Here is an 18892-nt window from a genome sequence, read left to right as displayed (position 1 = left end):
ACCAAACTCCAGAAAACGTAAAGCAGGCTTGACTTTCCAGAAATTGCTTTTGGCTGGCTTTAGCTGCATTCCCCAGGATCACGATCAGCAGTAGATATTTGCAGGTTTTGCTCTGCATCCTCAGCCTGCCCAGGTGTTGTTCAGTGTTTCAGCAGTGGAGAAGACGATGGATATTTTGCTAAACCTCCTTTCAAACAACAAAACTTGGGTTAGCACGACAGAAAAGAAGAAAAGAAAATCTTTGCCAGTTAGAACAGAGCCAGAGTCCCACCATTTCCCCCTCCACTTTTCTTTCTTTTCTACATTTAGAGGTAAAGCTTCCATCTCCAAAAGCTTCCATCTCTCACTTCCTGATGTAGCCATTTGCTACCCTTTAGCCTTGACTGCCACGCATCGGACTGCTGTCCGTGTGGGGCTGGGGATGCTCAGCCTGGAAAGAGAAGGGGGCTGGCGAGGCCTCCCTGCAGCTCTAGGAAAGATGGGCACAGAGAGGAGAAGCCTTTCAACTGCAGGAGTGAGCTTGAAGTTGGATCTAATGAAGCTGCTCTTTTCCACTCCGGCTGCTGGGGCACTGGCCCAGGCTGTGCACAGAGGCTGGGGATGCTCCATCCTTGGCAACATCCAAGGCCAGCTGGGAGCGGGGCTCTGAGCAACCTATTCTGGGCGAAGATTGCTCCGCTTGGAACAAGATGGTCTTTAGGGTCCCTTCCAAGCCCAAGCACCCAGGGATTCCATCATTCATTCTACGGTCTCCGTTGTCCACTTCAGCCTGGGCCTCAACTCCTGGCGGTGATGTCACAGTGCACGCTCCAGCTAGAACTTCCAGCATCCAGCAACGGCCACAACACAACCCTTGGCTCCTTGTGCCAGCACGCTCTTCATTCACCCTGCTCCAAGCCTACCCCTGTCACCTTGTTGCCACCTGCTCCCTGATTCCCCCAGCAGTCCCCAAAGCTCCCCATCGCTTGGATTTTGCTCTCCATCCCTGCAGGATGTCTGCATTTGTTCCAAAATAGGTATGGTACTATTCCACGGAGGCGGACACCCCGCAGCTGCCTGGCTGGGCTGGAGCTCTGTGGGACAGGGTGGGAAATTTTGCTACCTCTGCAGGCTGGCACAGACGGAGAGGAGGAGACGGACGTCGATACACAGACTGATAGAGAAGAAGCCATGGAAGTGGACGGAGAGGATACTGGAGAGGAAGAGGTGGATGTGGATATGTACGAGAGAGAGGAAGAGATGGAGGTGGAAACGAAAGATTCTATTGAAGAGATGGATATTGATCTAAAAGACAAGGAGGAAGACATGGTCTTGGGATGAAGACCGATGCCAGCAGCAGAACAGGCAGGTGCTCCCCACAGGCAGAGTGGGTCCCCTGCTGCCAGCCTGGGGCCGGGCTGGGCACTCCCTGCTCAGGGACACGCTAGCCCATGCACTGCATTCTGCTGGCCATCCCTGGCCCGGCCTGGGCTTGCTGTGGGCCACACAAGCCCTGTTCCAGTGCCTGGGCCACAGCCCCCAGCCAGGCTCCCTTCTGGCAGCAGAGTCCCACTGGGCCAGTGTCCCAGCCCGGCAGCACATGGAACACCCTTCCGTGCCTGACTGCACTGACCGTGCTACTTGTTTTTCTTCCAGGACTTAGGGACATCACAGACACAGATGCCACCCTGCTGTACATACGTCTTACAGTTGTTGTGTTCAGGATAGAGGTTTTAGAGTTTGTTTAAGTTGCCTGTAAATACGTTTCATAGAGTTTTGTTAGATCTGTTCTCAGGTAAATAGGTTCTATAGTTTGTTGTTGTTGTTGTTGTTACCAATATTCTTACAGTGTAAATATGTGGTGTAGTTCATTCTTGTTCCTTTTCTTCTACAGATAAACAGTCTTTGATTTTCACACCCCAGTTCTCTTTGCATTTTCTTCGGGCACATTTGCAAAGCTGTGGCTTGTTTCGGGAACAATGTTTGCAGGACTCTAAAAAGAGTATCAAAACCGCTCTGCCACACTCTCAGCTGCTGCTGCTGCCCCAAAAAGCACTGGCTGGCTTTGCTCACACAATCACAGTTGTGGTGGCATTTCTACCACACCACAGGACAGCGATGTTTTCCCTCTTCTCCTGGAAATACCTACAGCACTTGTGGGTAGCAAGGCAAACATGAGCCTCTTTTAGTGGCCCTTGAAATTGGACATGTGAAATGAGGCACACAAAGCCACAGGCCAGCTGAACCTGGCATCTCTGAATGGGTCTTTACATTCTTCCCAGGAAGATGAATGGCAATCACTATTTTGGCAGGGAGGAAAGTGCATCAGCTAGCAATTTGCTGTAGAAAATGTGCTTTCTGCTCCTCTCACAGCCAAAACTCCTAGCCATTTCTTGGAAGTCCTTCTTAGATAAGGACCGTGTTCAACTGAGTGACAGTGAAGCCAAATGGCAATGCCGCAATCAATTGTCCTGTACACAATCTCCTTCATCCACGTGGAAGGTTACTCACGGGCACACAAGAGGACGGAAGAAACCCAAATGCATCGTTGGACATAATAAAGTCAGACGGGTTGAGGGATGAAGAAATCTTGCAGAGATATGGAAAGCTGCCCTGAAAACCCAGTTCGGGGAGAGCCTGAGCTCTTTTGTGCTTCTAGGCCTGAAGATGCTCAGCAGCTTTCCCAGATGCTCAGCAGGCAGTAGAATTGTGCCTGAATCTGGCTCTGGAAATGCCAGTGCCTCGACTGAGAGCTGTGGCAGAGTCTTTCAGCAGAGCAAACAGCAGCCTGGAGGGTGGGCAGTGCTGCATCTGGACCACTGCATGCTCATCCTTCACCACAATGCAGAGCTGCCATGGATCACTTTTTCCATTTCTCCTGTTGGATATGTTTTGGAGAAGTTGTTCTAGGTGGCTTTGGATGGTGATCCAAGTAGGAAGCAGCCATTCGCCTGCTGTGATATCCTTACAACTAGTCCTAACTTCTCATTGCCTTTGGTTTGATTGGGGGTGTTTTATCTGTTTGTTTGATTGGTTTCTTTGGGTTGGTTTCTTTGTGTTTTTCTCTCTTTTGCTTGGAGTTTCTTTTCCTTTTTTAGAAATGACTGGTGAAGTTGGCACAACCAAACTCCAGAAAACGTAAAGCAGGCTTGACTTTCCAGAAATTGCTTTTGGCTGGCTTTAGCTGCATTCCCCAGGATCACGATCAGCAGTAGATATTTGCAGGTTTTGCTCTGCATCCTCAGCCTGCCCAGGTGTTGTTCAGTGTTTCAGCAGTGGAGAAGACGATGGATATTTTGCTAAACCTCCTTTCAAACAACAAAACTTGGGTTAGCACGACAGAAAAGAAGAAAAGAAAATCTTTGCCAGTTAGAATAGAGCCAGAGTCCCACCATTTCCCCCTCCACTTTTCTTTCTTTTCTACATTTAGAGGTAAACCTTCCATCTCCAAAAGCTTCCATCTCTCACTTCCTGATGTAGCCATTTGCTACCCTTTAGCCTTGACTGCCACGCATCGGACTGCTGTCCGTGTGGGGCTGGGGATGCTCAGCCTGGAAAGAGAAGGGGGCTGGCGAGGCCTCCCTGCAGCTCTAGGAAAGATGGGCACAGAGAGGAGAAGCCTTTCAACTGCAGGAGTGAGCTTGAAGTTGGATCTAATGAAGCTGCTCTTTTCCACTCCGGCTGCTGGGGCACTGGCCCAGGCTGTGCACAGAGGCTGGGGATGCTCCATCCTTGGCAACATCCAAGGCCAGCTGGGAGCGGGGCTCTGAGCAACCTATTCTGGGCGAAGATTGCTCCGCTTGGAACAAGATGGTCTTTAGGGTCCCTTCCAAGCCCAAGCACCCAGGGATTCCATCATTCATTCTACGGTCTCCGTTGTCCACTTCAGCCTGGGCCTCAACTCCTGGCGGTGATGTCACAGTGCACGCTCCAGCTAGAACTTCCAGCATCCAGCAACGGCCACAACACAACCCTTGGCTCCTTGTGCCAGCACGCTCTTCATTCACCCTGCTCCAAGCCTACCCCTGTCACCTTGTTGCCACCTGCTCCCTGATTCCCCCAGCAGTCCCCAAAGCTCCCCATCGCTTGGATTTTGCTCTCCATCCCTGCAGGATGTCTGCATTTGTTCCAAAAGAGCTATGGTACTATTCCACGGAGGCGGACACCCCGCAGCTGCCTGGCTGGGCTGGAGCTCTGTGGGACAGGGTGGGAAATTTTGCTACCTCTGCAGGCTGGCACAGACGGAGAGGAGGAGACGGACGTCGATACACAGACTGATAGAGAAGAAGCCATGGAAGTGGACGGAGAGGATACTGGAGAGGAAGAGGTGGATGTGGATATGTACGAGAGAGAGGAAGAGATGGAGGTGGAAACGAAAGATTATATTGAAGAGATGGATATTGATCTAAAAGACAAGGAGGAAGACATGGTCTTGGGATGAAGACCGATGCCAGCAGCAGAACAGGCAGGTGCTCCCCACAGGCAGAGTGGGTCCCCTGCTGCCAGCCTGGGGCCGGGCTGGGCACTCCCTGCTCAGGGACACGCTAGCCCATGCACTGCATTCTGCTGGCCATCCCTGGCCCGGCCTGGGCTTGCTGTGGGCCACACAAGCCCTGTTCCAGTGCCTGGGCCACAGCCCCCAGCCAGGCTCCCTTCTGGCAGCAGAGTCCCACTGGGCCAGTGTCCCAGCCCGGCAGCACATGGAACACCCTTCCGTGCCTGACTGCACTGACCGTGCTACTTGTTTTTCTTCCAGGACTTAGGGACATCACAGACACAGATGCCACCCTGCTGTACATACGTCTTACAGTTGTTGTGTTCAGGATAGAGGTTTTAGAGTTTGTTTAAGTTGCCTGTAAATACGTTTCATAGAGTTTTGTTAGATCTGTTCTCAGGTAAATAGGTTCTATAGTTTGTTGTTGTTGTTGTTGTTACCAATATTCTTACAGTGTAAATATGTGGTGTAGTTCATTCTTGTTCCTTTTCTTCTACAGATAAACAGTCTTTGATTTTCACACCCCAGTTCTCTTTGCATTTTCTTCGGGCACATTTGCAAAGCTGTGGCTTGTTTCGGGAACAATGTTTGCAGGACTCTAAAAAGAGTATCAAAACCGCTCTGCCACACTCTCAGCTGCTGCTGCTGCCCCAAAAAGCACTGGCTGGCTTTGCTCACACAATCACAGTTGTGGTGGCATTTCTACCACACCACAGGACAGCGATGTTTTCCCTCTTCTCCTGGAAATACCTACAGCACTTGTGGGTAGCAAGGCAAACATGAGCCTCTTTTAGTGGCCCTTGAAATTGGACATGTGAAATGAGGCACACAAAGCCACAGGCCAGCTGAACCTGGCATCTCTGAATGGGTCTTTACATTCTTCCCAGGAAGATGAATGGCAATCACTATTTTGGCAGGGAGGAAAGTGCATCAGCTAGCAATTTGCTGTAGAAAATGTGCTTTCTGCTCCTCTCACAGCCAAAACTCCTACCCATTTCTTGGAAGTCCTTCTTAGATAAGGACCGTGTTCAACTGAGTGACAGTGAAGCCAAATGGCAATGCCGCAATCAATTGTCCTGTACACAATCTCCTTCATCCACGTGGAAGGTTACTCACGGGCACACAAGAGGACGGAAGAAACCCAAATGCATCGTTGGACATAATAAAGTCAGACGTGTTGAGGACTGAAGAAATCTTGCAGAGATATGGAAAGCTGCCCTGAAAACCCAGTTCGGGGAGAGCCTGAGCTCTTTTGTGCTTCTAGGCCTGAAGATGCTCAGCAGCTTTCCCAGATGCTCAGCAGGCAGTAGGATTGTGCCTGAATCTGGCTCTGGAAATGCCAGTGCCTCGACTGAGAGCTGTGGCAGAGTCTTTCAGCAGAGCAAACAGCAGCTTGGAGGGTGGGCAGTGCTGCATCTGGACCACTGCATGCTCATCCTTCACCACAATGCAGAGCTGCCATGGATCACTTTTTCCATTTCTCCTGTTGGATATGTTTTGGAGAAGTTGTTCTAGGTGGCTTTGGATGGTGATCCAAGTAGGAAGCAGCCATTCGCCTGCTGTGATATCCTTACAACTAGTCCTAACTTCTCATTGCCTTTGGTTTGATTGGGGGTGTTTTATCTGTTTGTTTGATTGGTTTCTTTGGGTTGGTTTCTTTGTGTTTTTCTCTCTTTTGCTTGGAGTTTCTTTTCCTTTTTTAGAAATGACTGGTGAAGTTGGCACAACCAAACTCCAGAAAACGTAAAGCAGGCTTGACTTTCCAGAAATTGCTTTTGGCTGGCTTTAGCTGCATTCCCCAGGATCACGATCAGCAGTAGATATTTGCAGGTTTTGCTCTGCATCCTCAGCCTGCCCAGGTGTTGTTCAGTGTTTCAGCAGTGGAGAAGACGATGGATATTTTGCTAAACCTCCTTTCAAACAACAAAACTTGGGTTAGCACGACAGAAAAGAAGAAAAGAAAATCTTTGCCAGTTAGAACAGAGCCAGAGTCCCACCATTTCCCCCTCCACTTTTCTTTCTTTTCTACATTTAGAGGTAAAGCTTCCATCTCCAAAAGCTTCCATCTCTCACTTCCTGATGTAGCCATTTGCTACCCTTTAGCCTTGACTGCCACGCATCGGACTGCTGTCCGTGTGGGGCTGGGGATGCTCAGCCTGGAAAGAGAAGGGGGCTGGCGAGGCCTCCCTGCAGCTCTAGGAAAGATGGGCACAGAGAGGAGAAGCCTTTCAACTGCAGGAGTGAGCTTGAAGTTGGATCTAATGAAGCTGCTCTTTTCCACTCCGGCTGCTGGGGCACTGGCCCGGGCTGTGCACAGAGGCTGGGGATGCTCCATCCTTGGCAACATCCAAGGCCAGCTGGGAGCGGGGCTCTGAGCAACCTATTCTGGGCAAAGATTGCTCCGCTTGGAACAAGATGGTCTTTAGGGTCCCTTCCAAGCCCAAGCACCCAGGGATTCCATCATTCATTCTACGGTCTCCGTTGTCCACTTCAGCCTGGGCCTCAACTCCTGGCGGTGATGTCACAGTGCACGCTCCAGCTAGAACTTCCAGCATCCAGCAACGGCCACAACACAACCCTTGGCTCCTTGTGCCAGCACGCTCTTCATTCACCCTGCTCCAAGCCTACCCCTGTCACCTTGTTGCCACCTGCTCCCTGATTCCCCCAGCAGTCCCCAAAGCTCCCCATCGCTTGGATTTTGCTCTCCATCCCTGCAGGATGTCTGCATTTGTTCCAAAATAGGTATGGTACTATTCCACGGAGGCGGACACCCCGCAGCTGCCTGGCTGGGCTGGAGCTCTGTGGGACAGGGTGAGAAATTTTGCTACCTCTGCAGGCTGGCACAGACCGAGAGGAGGAGACGGACGTCGATACACAGACTGATAGAGAAGAAGCCATGGAAGTGGACGGAGAGCATACTGGAGAGGAAGAGGTGGATGTGGATATGTACGAGACAGAGGAAGAGATGGAGGTGGAAACGAAAGATTATATTGAAGAGATGGATATTGATCTAAAAGACAAGGAGGAAGACATGGTCTTGGGATGAAGACCGATGCCAGCAGCAGAACAGGCAGGTGCTCCCCACAGGCAGAGTGGGTCCCCTGCTGCCAGCCTGGGGCCGGGCTGGGCACTCCCTGCTCAGGGACACGCTAGCCCATGCACTGCATTCTGCTGGCCATCCCTGGCCCGGCCTGGGCTTGCTGTGGGCCACACAAGCCCTGTTCCAGTGCCTGGGCCACAGCCCCCAGCCAGGCTCCCTTCTGGCAGCAGAGTCCCACTGGGCCAGTGTCCCAGCCCGGCAGCACATGCAACACCCTTCCGTGCCTGACTGCACTGACCGTGCTACTTGTTTTTCTTCCAGGACTTAGGGACATCACAGACACAGATGCCACCCTGCTGTACATACGTCTTACAGTTGTTGTGTTCAGGATAGAGGTTTTAGAGTTTGTTTAAGTTGCCTGTAAATACGTTTCATAGAGTTTTGTTAGATCTGTTCTCAGGTAAATAGGTTCTATAGTTTGTTGTTGTTGTTGTTGTTACCAATATTCTTACAGTGTAAATATGTGGTGTAGTTCATTCTTGTTCCTTTTCTTCTACAGATAAACAGTCTTTGATTTTCACACCCCAGTTCTCTTTGCATTTTCTTCGGGCACATTTGCAAAGCTGTGGCTTGTTTCGGGAACAATGTTTGCAGGACTCTAAAAAGAGTATCAAAACCGCTCTGTCACACTCTCAGCTGCTGCTGCTGCCCCAAAAAGCACTGGCTGGCTTTGCTCACACAATCACAGTTGTGGTGGCATTTCTACCACACCACAGGACAGCGATGTTTTCCCTCTTCTCCTGGAAATACCTACAGCACTTGTGGGTAGCAAGGCAAACATGAGCCTCTTTTAGTGGCCCTTGAAATTGGACATGTGAAATGAGGCACACAAAGCCACAGGCCAGCTGAACCTGGCATCTCTGAATGGGTCTTTACATTCTTCCCAGGAAGATGAATGGCAATCACTATTTTGGCAGGGAGGAAAGTGCATCAGCTAGCAATTTGCTGTAGAAAATGTGCTTTCTGCTCCTCTCACAGCCAAAACTCCTACCCATTTCTTGGAAGTCCTTCTTAGATAAGGACCGTGTTCAACTGAGTGACAGTGAAGCCAAATGGCAATGCCGCAACCAATTGTCCTGTACACAATCTCCTTCATCCACGTGGAAGGTTACTCACGGGCACACAAGAGGACGGAAGAAACCCAAATGCATCGTTGGACATAATAAAGTCAGACGGGTTGAGGGATGAAGAAATCTTGCAGAGATATGGAAAGCTGCCCTGAAAACCCAGTTCGGGGAGAGCCTGAGCTCTTTTGTGCTTCTAGGCCTGAAGATGCTCAGCAGCTTTCCCAGATGCTCAGCAGGCAGTAGAATTGTGCCTGAATCTGGCTCTGGAAATGCCAGTGCCTCGACTGAGAGCTGTGGCAGAGTCTTTCAGCAGAGCAAACAGCAGCCTGGAGGGTGGGCAGTGCTGCATCTGGACCACTGCATGCTCATCCTTCACCACAATGCAGAGCTGCCATGGATCACTTTTTCCATTTCTCCTGTTGGATATGTTTTGGAGAAGTTGTTCTAGGTGGCTTTGGATGGTGATCCAAGTAGGAAGCAGCCATTCGCCTGCTGTGATATCCTTACAACTAGTCCTAACTTCTCATTGCCTTTGGTTTGATTGGGGGTGTTTTATCTGTTTGTTTGATTGGTTTCTTTGGGTTGGTTTCTTTGTGTTTTTCTCTCTTTTGCTTGGAGTTTCTTTTCCTTTTTTAGAAATGACTGGTGAAGTTGGCACAACCAAACTCCAGAAAACGTAAAGCAGGCTTGACTTTCCAGAAATTGCTTTTGGCTGGCTTTAGCTGCATTCCCCAGGATCACGATCAGCAGTAGATATTTGCAGGTTTTGCTCTGCATCCTCAGCCTGCCCAGGTGTTGTTCAGTGTTTCAGCAGTGGAGAAGACGATGGATATTTTGCTAAACCTCCTTTCAAACAACAAAACTTGGGTTAGCACGACAGAAAAGAAGAAAAGAAAATCTTTGCCAGTTAGAATAGAGCCAGAGTCCCACCATTTCCCCCTCCACTTTTCTTTCTTTTCTACATTTAGAGGTAAAGCTTCCATCTCCAAAAGCTTCCATCTCTCACTTCCTGATGTAGCCATTTGCTACCCTTTAGCCTTGACTGCCACGCATCGGACTGCTGTCCGTGTGGGGCTGGGGATGCTCAGCCTGGAAAGAGAAGGGGGCTGGCGAGGCCTCCCTGCAGCTCTAGGAAAGATGGGCACAGAGAGGAGAAGCCTTTCAACTGCAGGAGTGAGCTTGAAGTTGGATCTAATGAAGCTGCTCTTTTCCACTCCGGCTGCTGGGGCACTGGCCCAGGCTGTGCACAGAGGCTGGGGATGCTCCATCCTTGGCAACATCCAAGGCCAGCTGGGAGCGGGGCTCTGAGCAACCTATTCTGGGCGAAGATTGCTCCGCTTGGAACAAGATGGTCTTTAGGGTCCCTTCCAAGCCCAAGCACCCAGGGATTCCATCATTCATTCTACGGTCTCCGTTGTCCACTTCAGCCTGGGCCTCAACTCCTGGCGGTGATGTCACAGTGCACGCTCCAGCTAGAACTTCCAGCATCCAGCAACGGCCACAACACAACCCTTGGCTCCTTGTGCCAGCACGCTCTTCATTCACCCTGCTCCAAGCCTACCCCTGTCACCTTGTTGCCACCTGCTCCCTGATTCCCCCAGCAGTCCCCAAAGCTCCCCATCGCTTGGATTTTGCTCTCCATCCCTGCAGGATGTCTGCATTTGTTCCAAAATAGGTATGGTACTATTCCACGGAGGCGGACACCCCGCAGCTGCCTGGCTGGGCTGGAGCTCTGTGGGACAGGGTGGGAAATTTTGCTACCTCTGCAGGCTGGCACAGACCGAGAGGAGGAGACGGACGTCGATACACAGACTGATAGAGAAGAAGCCATGGAAGTGGACGGAGAGGATACTGGAGAGGAAGAGGTGGATGTGGATATGTACGAGAGAGAGGAAGAGATGGAGGTGGAAACGAAAGATTCTATTGAAGAGATGGATATTGATCTAAAAGACAAGGAGGAAGACATGGTCTTGGGATGAAGACCGATGCCAGCAGCAGAACAGGCAGGTGCTCCCCACAGGCAGAGTGGGTCCCCTGCTGCCAGCCTGGGGCCGGGCTGGGCACTCCCTGCTCAGGGACACGCTAGCCCATGCACTGCATTCTGCTGGCCATCCCTGGCCCGGCCTGGGCTTGCTGTGGGCCACACAAGCCCTGTTCCAGTGCCTGGGCCACAGCCCCCAGCCAGGCTCCCTTCTGGCAGCAGAGTCCCACTGGGCCAGTGTCCCAGCCCGGCAGCACATGGAACACCCTTCCGTGCCTGACTGCACTGACCGTGCTACTTGTTTTTCTTCCAGGACTTAGGGACATCACAGACACAGATGCCACCCTGCTGTACATACGTCTTACAGTTGTTGTGTTCAGGATAGAGGTTTTAGAGTTTGTTTAAGTTGCCTGTAAATACGTTTCATAGAGTTTTGTTAGATCTGTTCTCAGGTAAATAGGTTCTATAGTTTGTTGTTGTTGTTGTTGTTACCAATATTCTTACAGTGTAAATATGTGGTGTAGTTCATTCTTGTTCCTTTTCTTCTACAGATAAACAGTCTTTGATTTTCACACCCCAGTTCTCTTTGCATTTTCTTCGGGCACATTTGCAAAGCTGTGGCTTGTTTCGGGAACAATGTTTGCAGGACTCTAAAAAGAGTATCAAAACCGCTCTGCCACACTCTCAGCTGCTGCTGCTGCCCCAAAAAGCACTGGCTGGCTTTGCTCACACAATCACAGTTGTGGTGGCATTTCTACCACACCACAGGACAGCGATGTTTTCCCTCTTCTCCTGGAAATACCTACAGCACTTGTGGGTAGCAAGGCAAACATGAGCCTCTTTTAGTGGCCCTTGAAATTGGACATGTGAAATGAGGCACACAAAGCCACAGGCCAGCTGAACCTGGCATCTCTGAATGGGTCTTTACATTCTTCCCAGGAAGATGAATGGCAATCACTATTTTGGCAGGGAGGAAAGTGCATCAGCTAGCAATTTGCTGTAGAAAATGTGCTTTCTGCTCCTCTCACAGCCAAAACTCCTACCCATTTCTTGGAAGTCCTTCTTAGATAAGGACCGTGTTCAACTGAGTGACAGTGAAGCCAAATGGCAATGCTGCAACCAATTGTCCTGTACACAATCTCCTTCATCCACGTGGAAGGTTACTCACGGGCACACAAGAGGACGGAAGAAACCCAAATGCATCGTTGGACATAATAAAGTCAGACGTGTTGAGGACTGAAGAAATCTTGCAGAGATATGGAAAGCTGCCCTGAAAACCCAGTTCGGGGAGAGCCTGAGCTCTTTTGTGCTTCTAGGCCTGAAGATGCTCAGCAGCTTTCCCAGATGCTCAGCAGGCAGTAGGATTGTGCCTGAATCTGGCTCTGGAAATGCCAGTGCCTCGACTGAGAGCTGTGGCAGAGTCTTTCAGCAGAGCAAACAGCAGCTTGGAGGGTGGGCAGTGCTGCATCTGGACCACTGCATGCTCATCCTTCACCACAATGCAGAGCTGCCATGGATCACTTTTTCCATTTCTCCTGTTGGATATGTTTTGGAGAAGTTGTTCTAGGTGGCTTTGGATGGTGATCCAAGTAGGAAGCAGCCATTCGCCTGCTGTGATATCCTTACAACTAGTCCTAACTTCTCATTGCCTTTGGTTTGATTGGGGGTGTTTTATCTGTTTGTTTGATTGGTTTCTTTGGGTTGGTTTCTTTGTGTTTTTCTCTCTTTTGCTTGGAGTTTCTTTTCCTTTTTTAGAAATGACTGGTGAAGTTGGCACAACCAAACTCCAGAAAACGTAAAGCAGGCTTGACTTTCCAGAAATTGCTTTTGGCTGGCTTTAGCTGCATTCCCCAGGATCACGATCAGCAGTAGATATTTGCAGGTTTTGCTCTGCATCCTCAGCCTGCCCAGGTGTTGTTCAGTGTTTCAGCAGTGGAGAAGACGATGGATATTTTGCTAAACCTCCTTTCAAACAACAAAACTTGGGTTAGCACGACAGAAAAGAAGAAAAGAAAATCTTTGCCAGTTAGAACAGAGCCAGAGTCCCACCATTTCCCCCTCCACTTTTCTTTCTTTTCTACATTTAGAGGTAAAGCTTCCATCTCCAAAAGCTTCCATCTCTCACTTCCTGATGTAGCCATTTGCTACCCTTTAGCCTTGACTGCCACGCATCGGACTGCTGTCCGTGTGGGGCTGGGGATGCTCAGCCTGGAAAGAGAAGGGGGCTGGCGAGGCCTCCCTGCAGCTCTAGGAAAGATGGGCACAGAGAGGAGAAGCCTTTCAACTGCAGGAGTGAGCTTGAAGTTGGATCTAATGAAGCTGCTCTTTTCCACTCCGGCTGCTGGGGCACTGGCCCGGGCTGTGCACAGAGGCTGGGGATGCTCCATCCTTGGCAACATCCAAGGCCAGCTGGGAGCGGGGCTCTGAGCAACCTATTCTGGGCAAAGATTGCTCCGCTTGGAACAAGATGGTCTTTAGGGTCCCTTCCAAGCCCAAGCACCCAGGGATTCCATCATTCATTCTACGGTCTCCGTTGTCCACTTCAGCCTGGGCCTCAACTCCTGGCGGTGATGTCACAGTGCACGCTCCAGCTAGAACTTCCAGCATCCAGCAACGGCCACAACACAACCCTTGGCTCCTTGTGCCAGCACGCTCTTCATTCACCCTGCTCCAAGCCTACCCCTGTCACCTTGTTGCCACCTGCTCCCTGATTCCCCCAGCAGTCCCCAAAGCTCCCCATCGCTTGGATTTTGCTCTCCATCCCTGCAGGATGTCTGCATTTGTTCCAAAATAGGTATGGTACTATTCCACGGAGGCGGACACCCCGCAGCTGCCTGGCTGGGCTGGAGCTCTGTGGGACAGGGTGAGAAATTTTGCTACCTCTGCAGGCTGGCACAGACCGAGAGGAGGAGACGGACGTCGATACACAGACTGATAGAGAAGAAGCCATGGAAGTGGACGGAGAGCATACTGGAGAGGAAGAGGTGGATGTGGATATGTACGAGACAGAGGAAGAGATGGAGGTGGAAACGAAAGATTATATTGAAGAGATGGATATTGATCTAAAAGACAAGGAGGAAGACATGGTCTTGGGATGAAGACCGATGCCAGCAGCAGAACAGGCAGGTGCTCCCCACAGGCAGAGTGGGTCCCCTGCTGCCAGCCTGGGGCCGGGCTGGGCACTCCCTGCTCAGGGACACGCTAGCCCATGCACTGCATTCTGCTGGCCATCCCTGGCCCGGCCTGGGCTTGCTGTGGGCCACACAAGCCCTGTTCCAGTGCCTGGGCCACAGCCCCCAGCCAGGCTCCCTTCTGGCAGCAGAGTCCCACTGGGCCAGTGTCCCAGCCCGGCAGCACATGCAACACCCTTCCGTGCCTGACTGCACTGACCGTGCTACTTGTTTTTCTTCCAGGACTTAGGGACATCACAGACACAGATGCCACCCTGCTGTACATACGTCTTACAGTTGTTGTGTTCAGGATAGAGGTTTTAGAGTTTGTTTAAGTTGCCTGTAAATACGTTTCATAGAGTTTTGTTAGATCTGTTCTCAGGTAAATAGGTTCTATAGTTTGTTGTTGTTGTTGTTGTTACCAATATTCTTACAGTGTAAATATGTGGTGTAGTTCATTCTTGTTCCTTTTCTTCTACAGATAAACAGTCTTTGATTTTCACACCCCAGTTCTCTTTGCATTTTCTTCGGGCACATTTGCAAAGCTGTGGCTTGTTTCGGGAACAATGTTTGCAGGACTCTAAAAAGAGTATCAAAACCGCTCTGCCACACTCTCAGCTGCTGCTGCTGCCCCAAAAAGCACTGGCTGGCTTTGCTCACACAATCACAGTTGTGGTGGCATTTCTACCACACCACTGGACAGCGATGTTTTCCCTCTTCTCCTGGAAATACCTACAGCACTTGTGGGTAGCAAGGCAAACATGAGCCTCTTTTAGTGGCCCTTGAAATTGGACATGTGAAATGAGGCACACAAAGCCACAGGCCAGCTGAACCTGGCAACTCTGAATGGGTCTTTACATTCTTCCCAGGAAGATGAATGGCAATCACTATTTTGGCAGGGAGGAAAGTGCATCAGCTAGCAATTTGCTGTAGAAAATGTGCTTTCTGCTCCTCTCACAGCCAAAACTCCTAGCCATTTCTTGGAAGTCCTTCTTAGATAAGGACCGTGTTCAACTGAGTGACAGTGAAGCCAAATGGCAATGCCGCAATCAATTGTCCTGTACACAATCTCCTTCATCCACGTGGAAGGTTACTCACGGGCACACAAGAGGACGGAAGAAACCCAAATGCATCGTTGGACATAATAAAGTCAGACGGGTTGAGGGATGAAGAAATCTTGCAGAGATATGGAAAGCTGCCCTGAAAACCCAGTTCGGGGAGAGCCTGAGCTCTTTTGTGCTTCTAGGCCTGAAGATGCTCAGCACCTTTCCCAGATGCTCAGCAGGCAGTAGAATTGTGCCTGAATCTGGCTCTGGAAATGCCAGTGCCTCGACTGAGAGCTGTGGCAGAGTCTTTCAGCAGAGCAAACAGCAGCCTGGAGGGTGGGCAGTGCTGCATCTGGACCACTGCATGCTCATCCTTCACCACAATGCAGAGCTGCCATGGATCACTTTTTCCATTTCTCCTGTTGGATATGTTTTGGAGAAGTTGTTCTAGGTGGCTTTGGATGGTGATCCAAGTAGGAAGCAGCCATTCGCCTGCTGTGATATCCTTACAACTAGTCCTAACTTCTCATTGCCTTTGGTTTGATTGGGGGTGTTTTATCTGTTTGTTTGATTGGTTTCTTTGGGTTGGTTTCTTTGTGTTTTTCTCTCTTTTGCTTGGAGTTTCTTTTCCTTTTTTAGAAATGACTGGTGAAGTTGGCACAAGCAAACTCCAGAAAACGTAAAGCAGGCTTGACTTTCCAGAAATTGCTTTTGGCTGGCTTTAGCTGCATTCCCCAGGATCACGATCAGCAGTAGATATTTGCAGGTTTTGCTCTGCATCCTCAGCCTGCCCAGGTGTTGTTCAGTGTTTCAGCAGTGGAGAAGACGATGGATATTTTGCTAAACCTCCTTTCAAACAACAAAACTTGGGTTAGCACGACAGAAAAGAAGAAAAGAAAATCTTTGCCAGTTAGAACAGAGCCAGAGTCCCACCATTTCCCCCTCCACTTTTCTTTCTTTTCTACATTTAGAGGTAAACCTTCCATCTCCAAAAGCTTCCATCTCTCACTTCCTGATGTAGCCATTTGCTAGCCTTTAGCCTTGACTGCCACGCATCGGACTGCTGTCCGTGTGGGGCTGGGGATGCTCAGCCTGGAAAGAGAAGGGGGCTGGCGAGGCCTCCCTGCAGCTCTAGGAAAGATGGGCACAGAGAGGAGAAGCCTTTCAACTGCAGGAGTGAGCTTGAAGTTGGATCTAATGAAGCTGCTCTTTTCCACTCCGGCTGCTGGGGCACTGGCCCAGGCTGTGCACAGAGGCTGGGGATGCTCCATCCTTGGCAACATCCAAGGCCAGCTGGGAGCGGGGCTCTGAGCAACCTATTCTGGGCGAAGATTGCTCCGCTTGGAACAAGATGGTCTTTAGGGTCCCTTCCAAGCCCAAGCACCCAGGGATTCCATCATTCATTCTACGGTCTCCGTTGTCCACTTCAGCCTGGGCCTCAACTCCTGGCGGTGATGTCACAGTGCACGCTCCAGCTAGAACTTCCAGCATCCAGCAACGGCCACAACACAACCCTTGGCTCCTTGTGCCAGCACGCTCTTCATTCACCCTGCTCCAAGCCTACCCCTGTCACCTTGTTGCCACCTGCTCCCTGATTCCCCCAGCAGTCCCCAAAGCTCCCCATCGCTTGGATTTTGCTCTCCATCCCTGCAGGATGTCTGCATTTGTTCCAAAATAGGTATGGTACTATTCCACGGAGGCGGACACCCCGCAGCTGCCTGGCTGGGCTGGAGCTCTGTGGGACAGGGTGAGAAATTTTGCTACCTCTGCAGGCTGGCACAGACCGAGAGGAGGAGACGGACGTCGATACACAGACTGATAGAGAAGAAGCCATGGAAGTGGACGGAGAGCATACTGGAGAGGAAGAGGTGGATGTGGATATGTACGAGACAGAGGAAGAGATGGAGGTGGAAACGAAAGATTATATTGAAGAGATGGATATTGATCTAAAAGACAAGGAGGAAGACATGGTCTTGGGATGAAGACCGATGCCAGCAGCAGAACAGGCAGGTGCTCCCCACAGGCAGAGTGGGTCCCCTGCTGCCAGCCTGGGGCCGGGCTGGGCACTCCCTGCTCAGGGACACGCTAGCCCATGCACTGCATTCTGCTGGCCATCCCTGGCCCGGCCTGGGCTTGCTGTGGGCCACACAAGCCCTGTTCCAGTGCCTGGGCCACAGCCCCCAGCCAGGCTCCCTTCTGGCAGCAGAGTCCCACTGGGCCAGTGTCCCAGCCCGGCAGCACATGCAACACCCTTCCGTGCCTGACTGCACTGACCGTGCTACTTGTTTTTCTTCCAGGACTTAGGGACATCACAGACACAGATGCCACCCTGCTGTACATACGTCTTACAGTTGTTGTGTTCAGGATAGAGGTTTTAGAGTTTGTTTAAGTTGCCTGTAAATACGTTTCATAGAGTTTTGTTAGATCTGTTCTCAGGTAAATAGGTTCTATAGTTTGTTGTTGTTGTTGTTGTTACCAATATTCTTACAGTGTAAATATGTGGTGTAGTTCATTCTTGTTCCTTTTCTTCTACAGATAAACAGTCTTTGATTTTCACACCCCAGTTCTCTTTGCATTTTCTTCGGGCACATTTGCAAAGCTGTGGCTTGTTTCGGGAACAATGTTTGCAGGACTCTAAAAAGAGTATCAAAACCGCTCTGCCACACTCTCAGCTGCTGCTGCTGCCCCAAAAAGCACTGGCTGGCTTTGCTCACACAATCACAGTTGTGGTGGCATTTCTACCACACCACAGGACAGCGATGTTTTCCCTCTTCTCCTGGAAATACCTACAGCACTTGTGGGTAGCAAGGCAAACATGAGCCTCTTTTAGTGGCCCTTGAAATTGGACATGTGAAATGAGGCACACAAAGCCACAGGCCAGCTGAACCTGGCATCTCTGAATGGGTCTTTACATTCTTCCCAGGAAGATGAATGGCAATCACTATTTTGGCAGGGAGGAAAGTGCATCAGCTAGCAATTTGCTGTAGAAAATGTGCTTTCTGCTCCTCTCACAGCCAAAACTCCTACCCATTTCTTGGAAGTCCTTCTTAGATAAGGACCGTGTTCAACTGAGTGACAGTGAAGCCAAATGGCAATGCCGCAATCAATTGTCCTGTACACAATCTCCTTCATCCACGTGGAAGGTTACTCACGGGCACACAAGAGGACGGAAGAAACCCAAATGCATCGTTGGACATAATAAAGTCAGACGGGTTGAGGGATGAAGAAATCTTGCAGAGATATGGAAAGCTGCCCTGAAAACCCAGTTCGGGGAGAGCCTGAGCTCTTTTGTGCTTCTAGGCCTGAAGATGCTCAGCAGCTTTCCCAGATGCTCAGCAGGCAGTAGAATTGTGCCTGAATCTGGCTCTGGAAATGCCAGTGCCTCGACTGAGAGCTGTGGCAGAGTCTTTCAGCAGAGCAAACAGCAGCCTGGAGGGTGGGCAGTGCTGCATCTGGACCACTGCATGCTCATCCTTCACCACAATGCAGAGCTGCCATGGATCACTTTTTCCATTTCTCCTGTTGGATATGTTTTGGAGAAGTTGTTCTAGGTGGCTTTGGATGGTGATCCAAGTAGGAAGCAGCCATTCGCCTGCTGTGATATCCTTACAACTAGTCCTAACTTCTCATTGCCTTTGGTTTGATTGGGGGTGTTTTATCTGTTTGTTTGATTGGTTTCTTTGGGTTGGTTTCTTTGTGTTTTTCTCTCTTTTGCTTGGAGTTTCTTTTCCTTTTTTAGAAATGACTGGTGAAGTTGGCACAACCAAACTCCAGAAAACGTAAAGCAGGCTTGACTTTCCAGAAATTGCTTTTGGCTGGCTTTAGCTGCATTCCCCAGGATCACGATCAGCAGTAGATATTTGCAGGTTTTGCTCTGCATCCTCAGCCTGCCCAGGTGTTGTTCAGTGTTTCAGCAGTGGAGAAGACGATGGATATTTTGCTAAACCTCCTTTCAAACAACAAAACTTGGGTTAGCACGACAGAAAAGAAGAAAAGAAAATCTTCGCCAGTTAGAACAGAGCCAGAGTCCCACCATTTCCCCCTCCACTTTTCT

Source organism: Cyanistes caeruleus, unplaced genomic scaffold, assembly GCF_971803275.1.
Source record: "Cyanistes caeruleus unplaced genomic scaffold, bCyaCae1.hap1.1 HAP1_SCAFFOLD_69, whole genome shotgun sequence".
NCBI classification, from domain to species: Eukaryota; Metazoa; Chordata; class Aves; order Passeriformes; family Paridae; genus Cyanistes; species Cyanistes caeruleus.
This window is presented reverse-complemented; position numbering follows the sequence as displayed.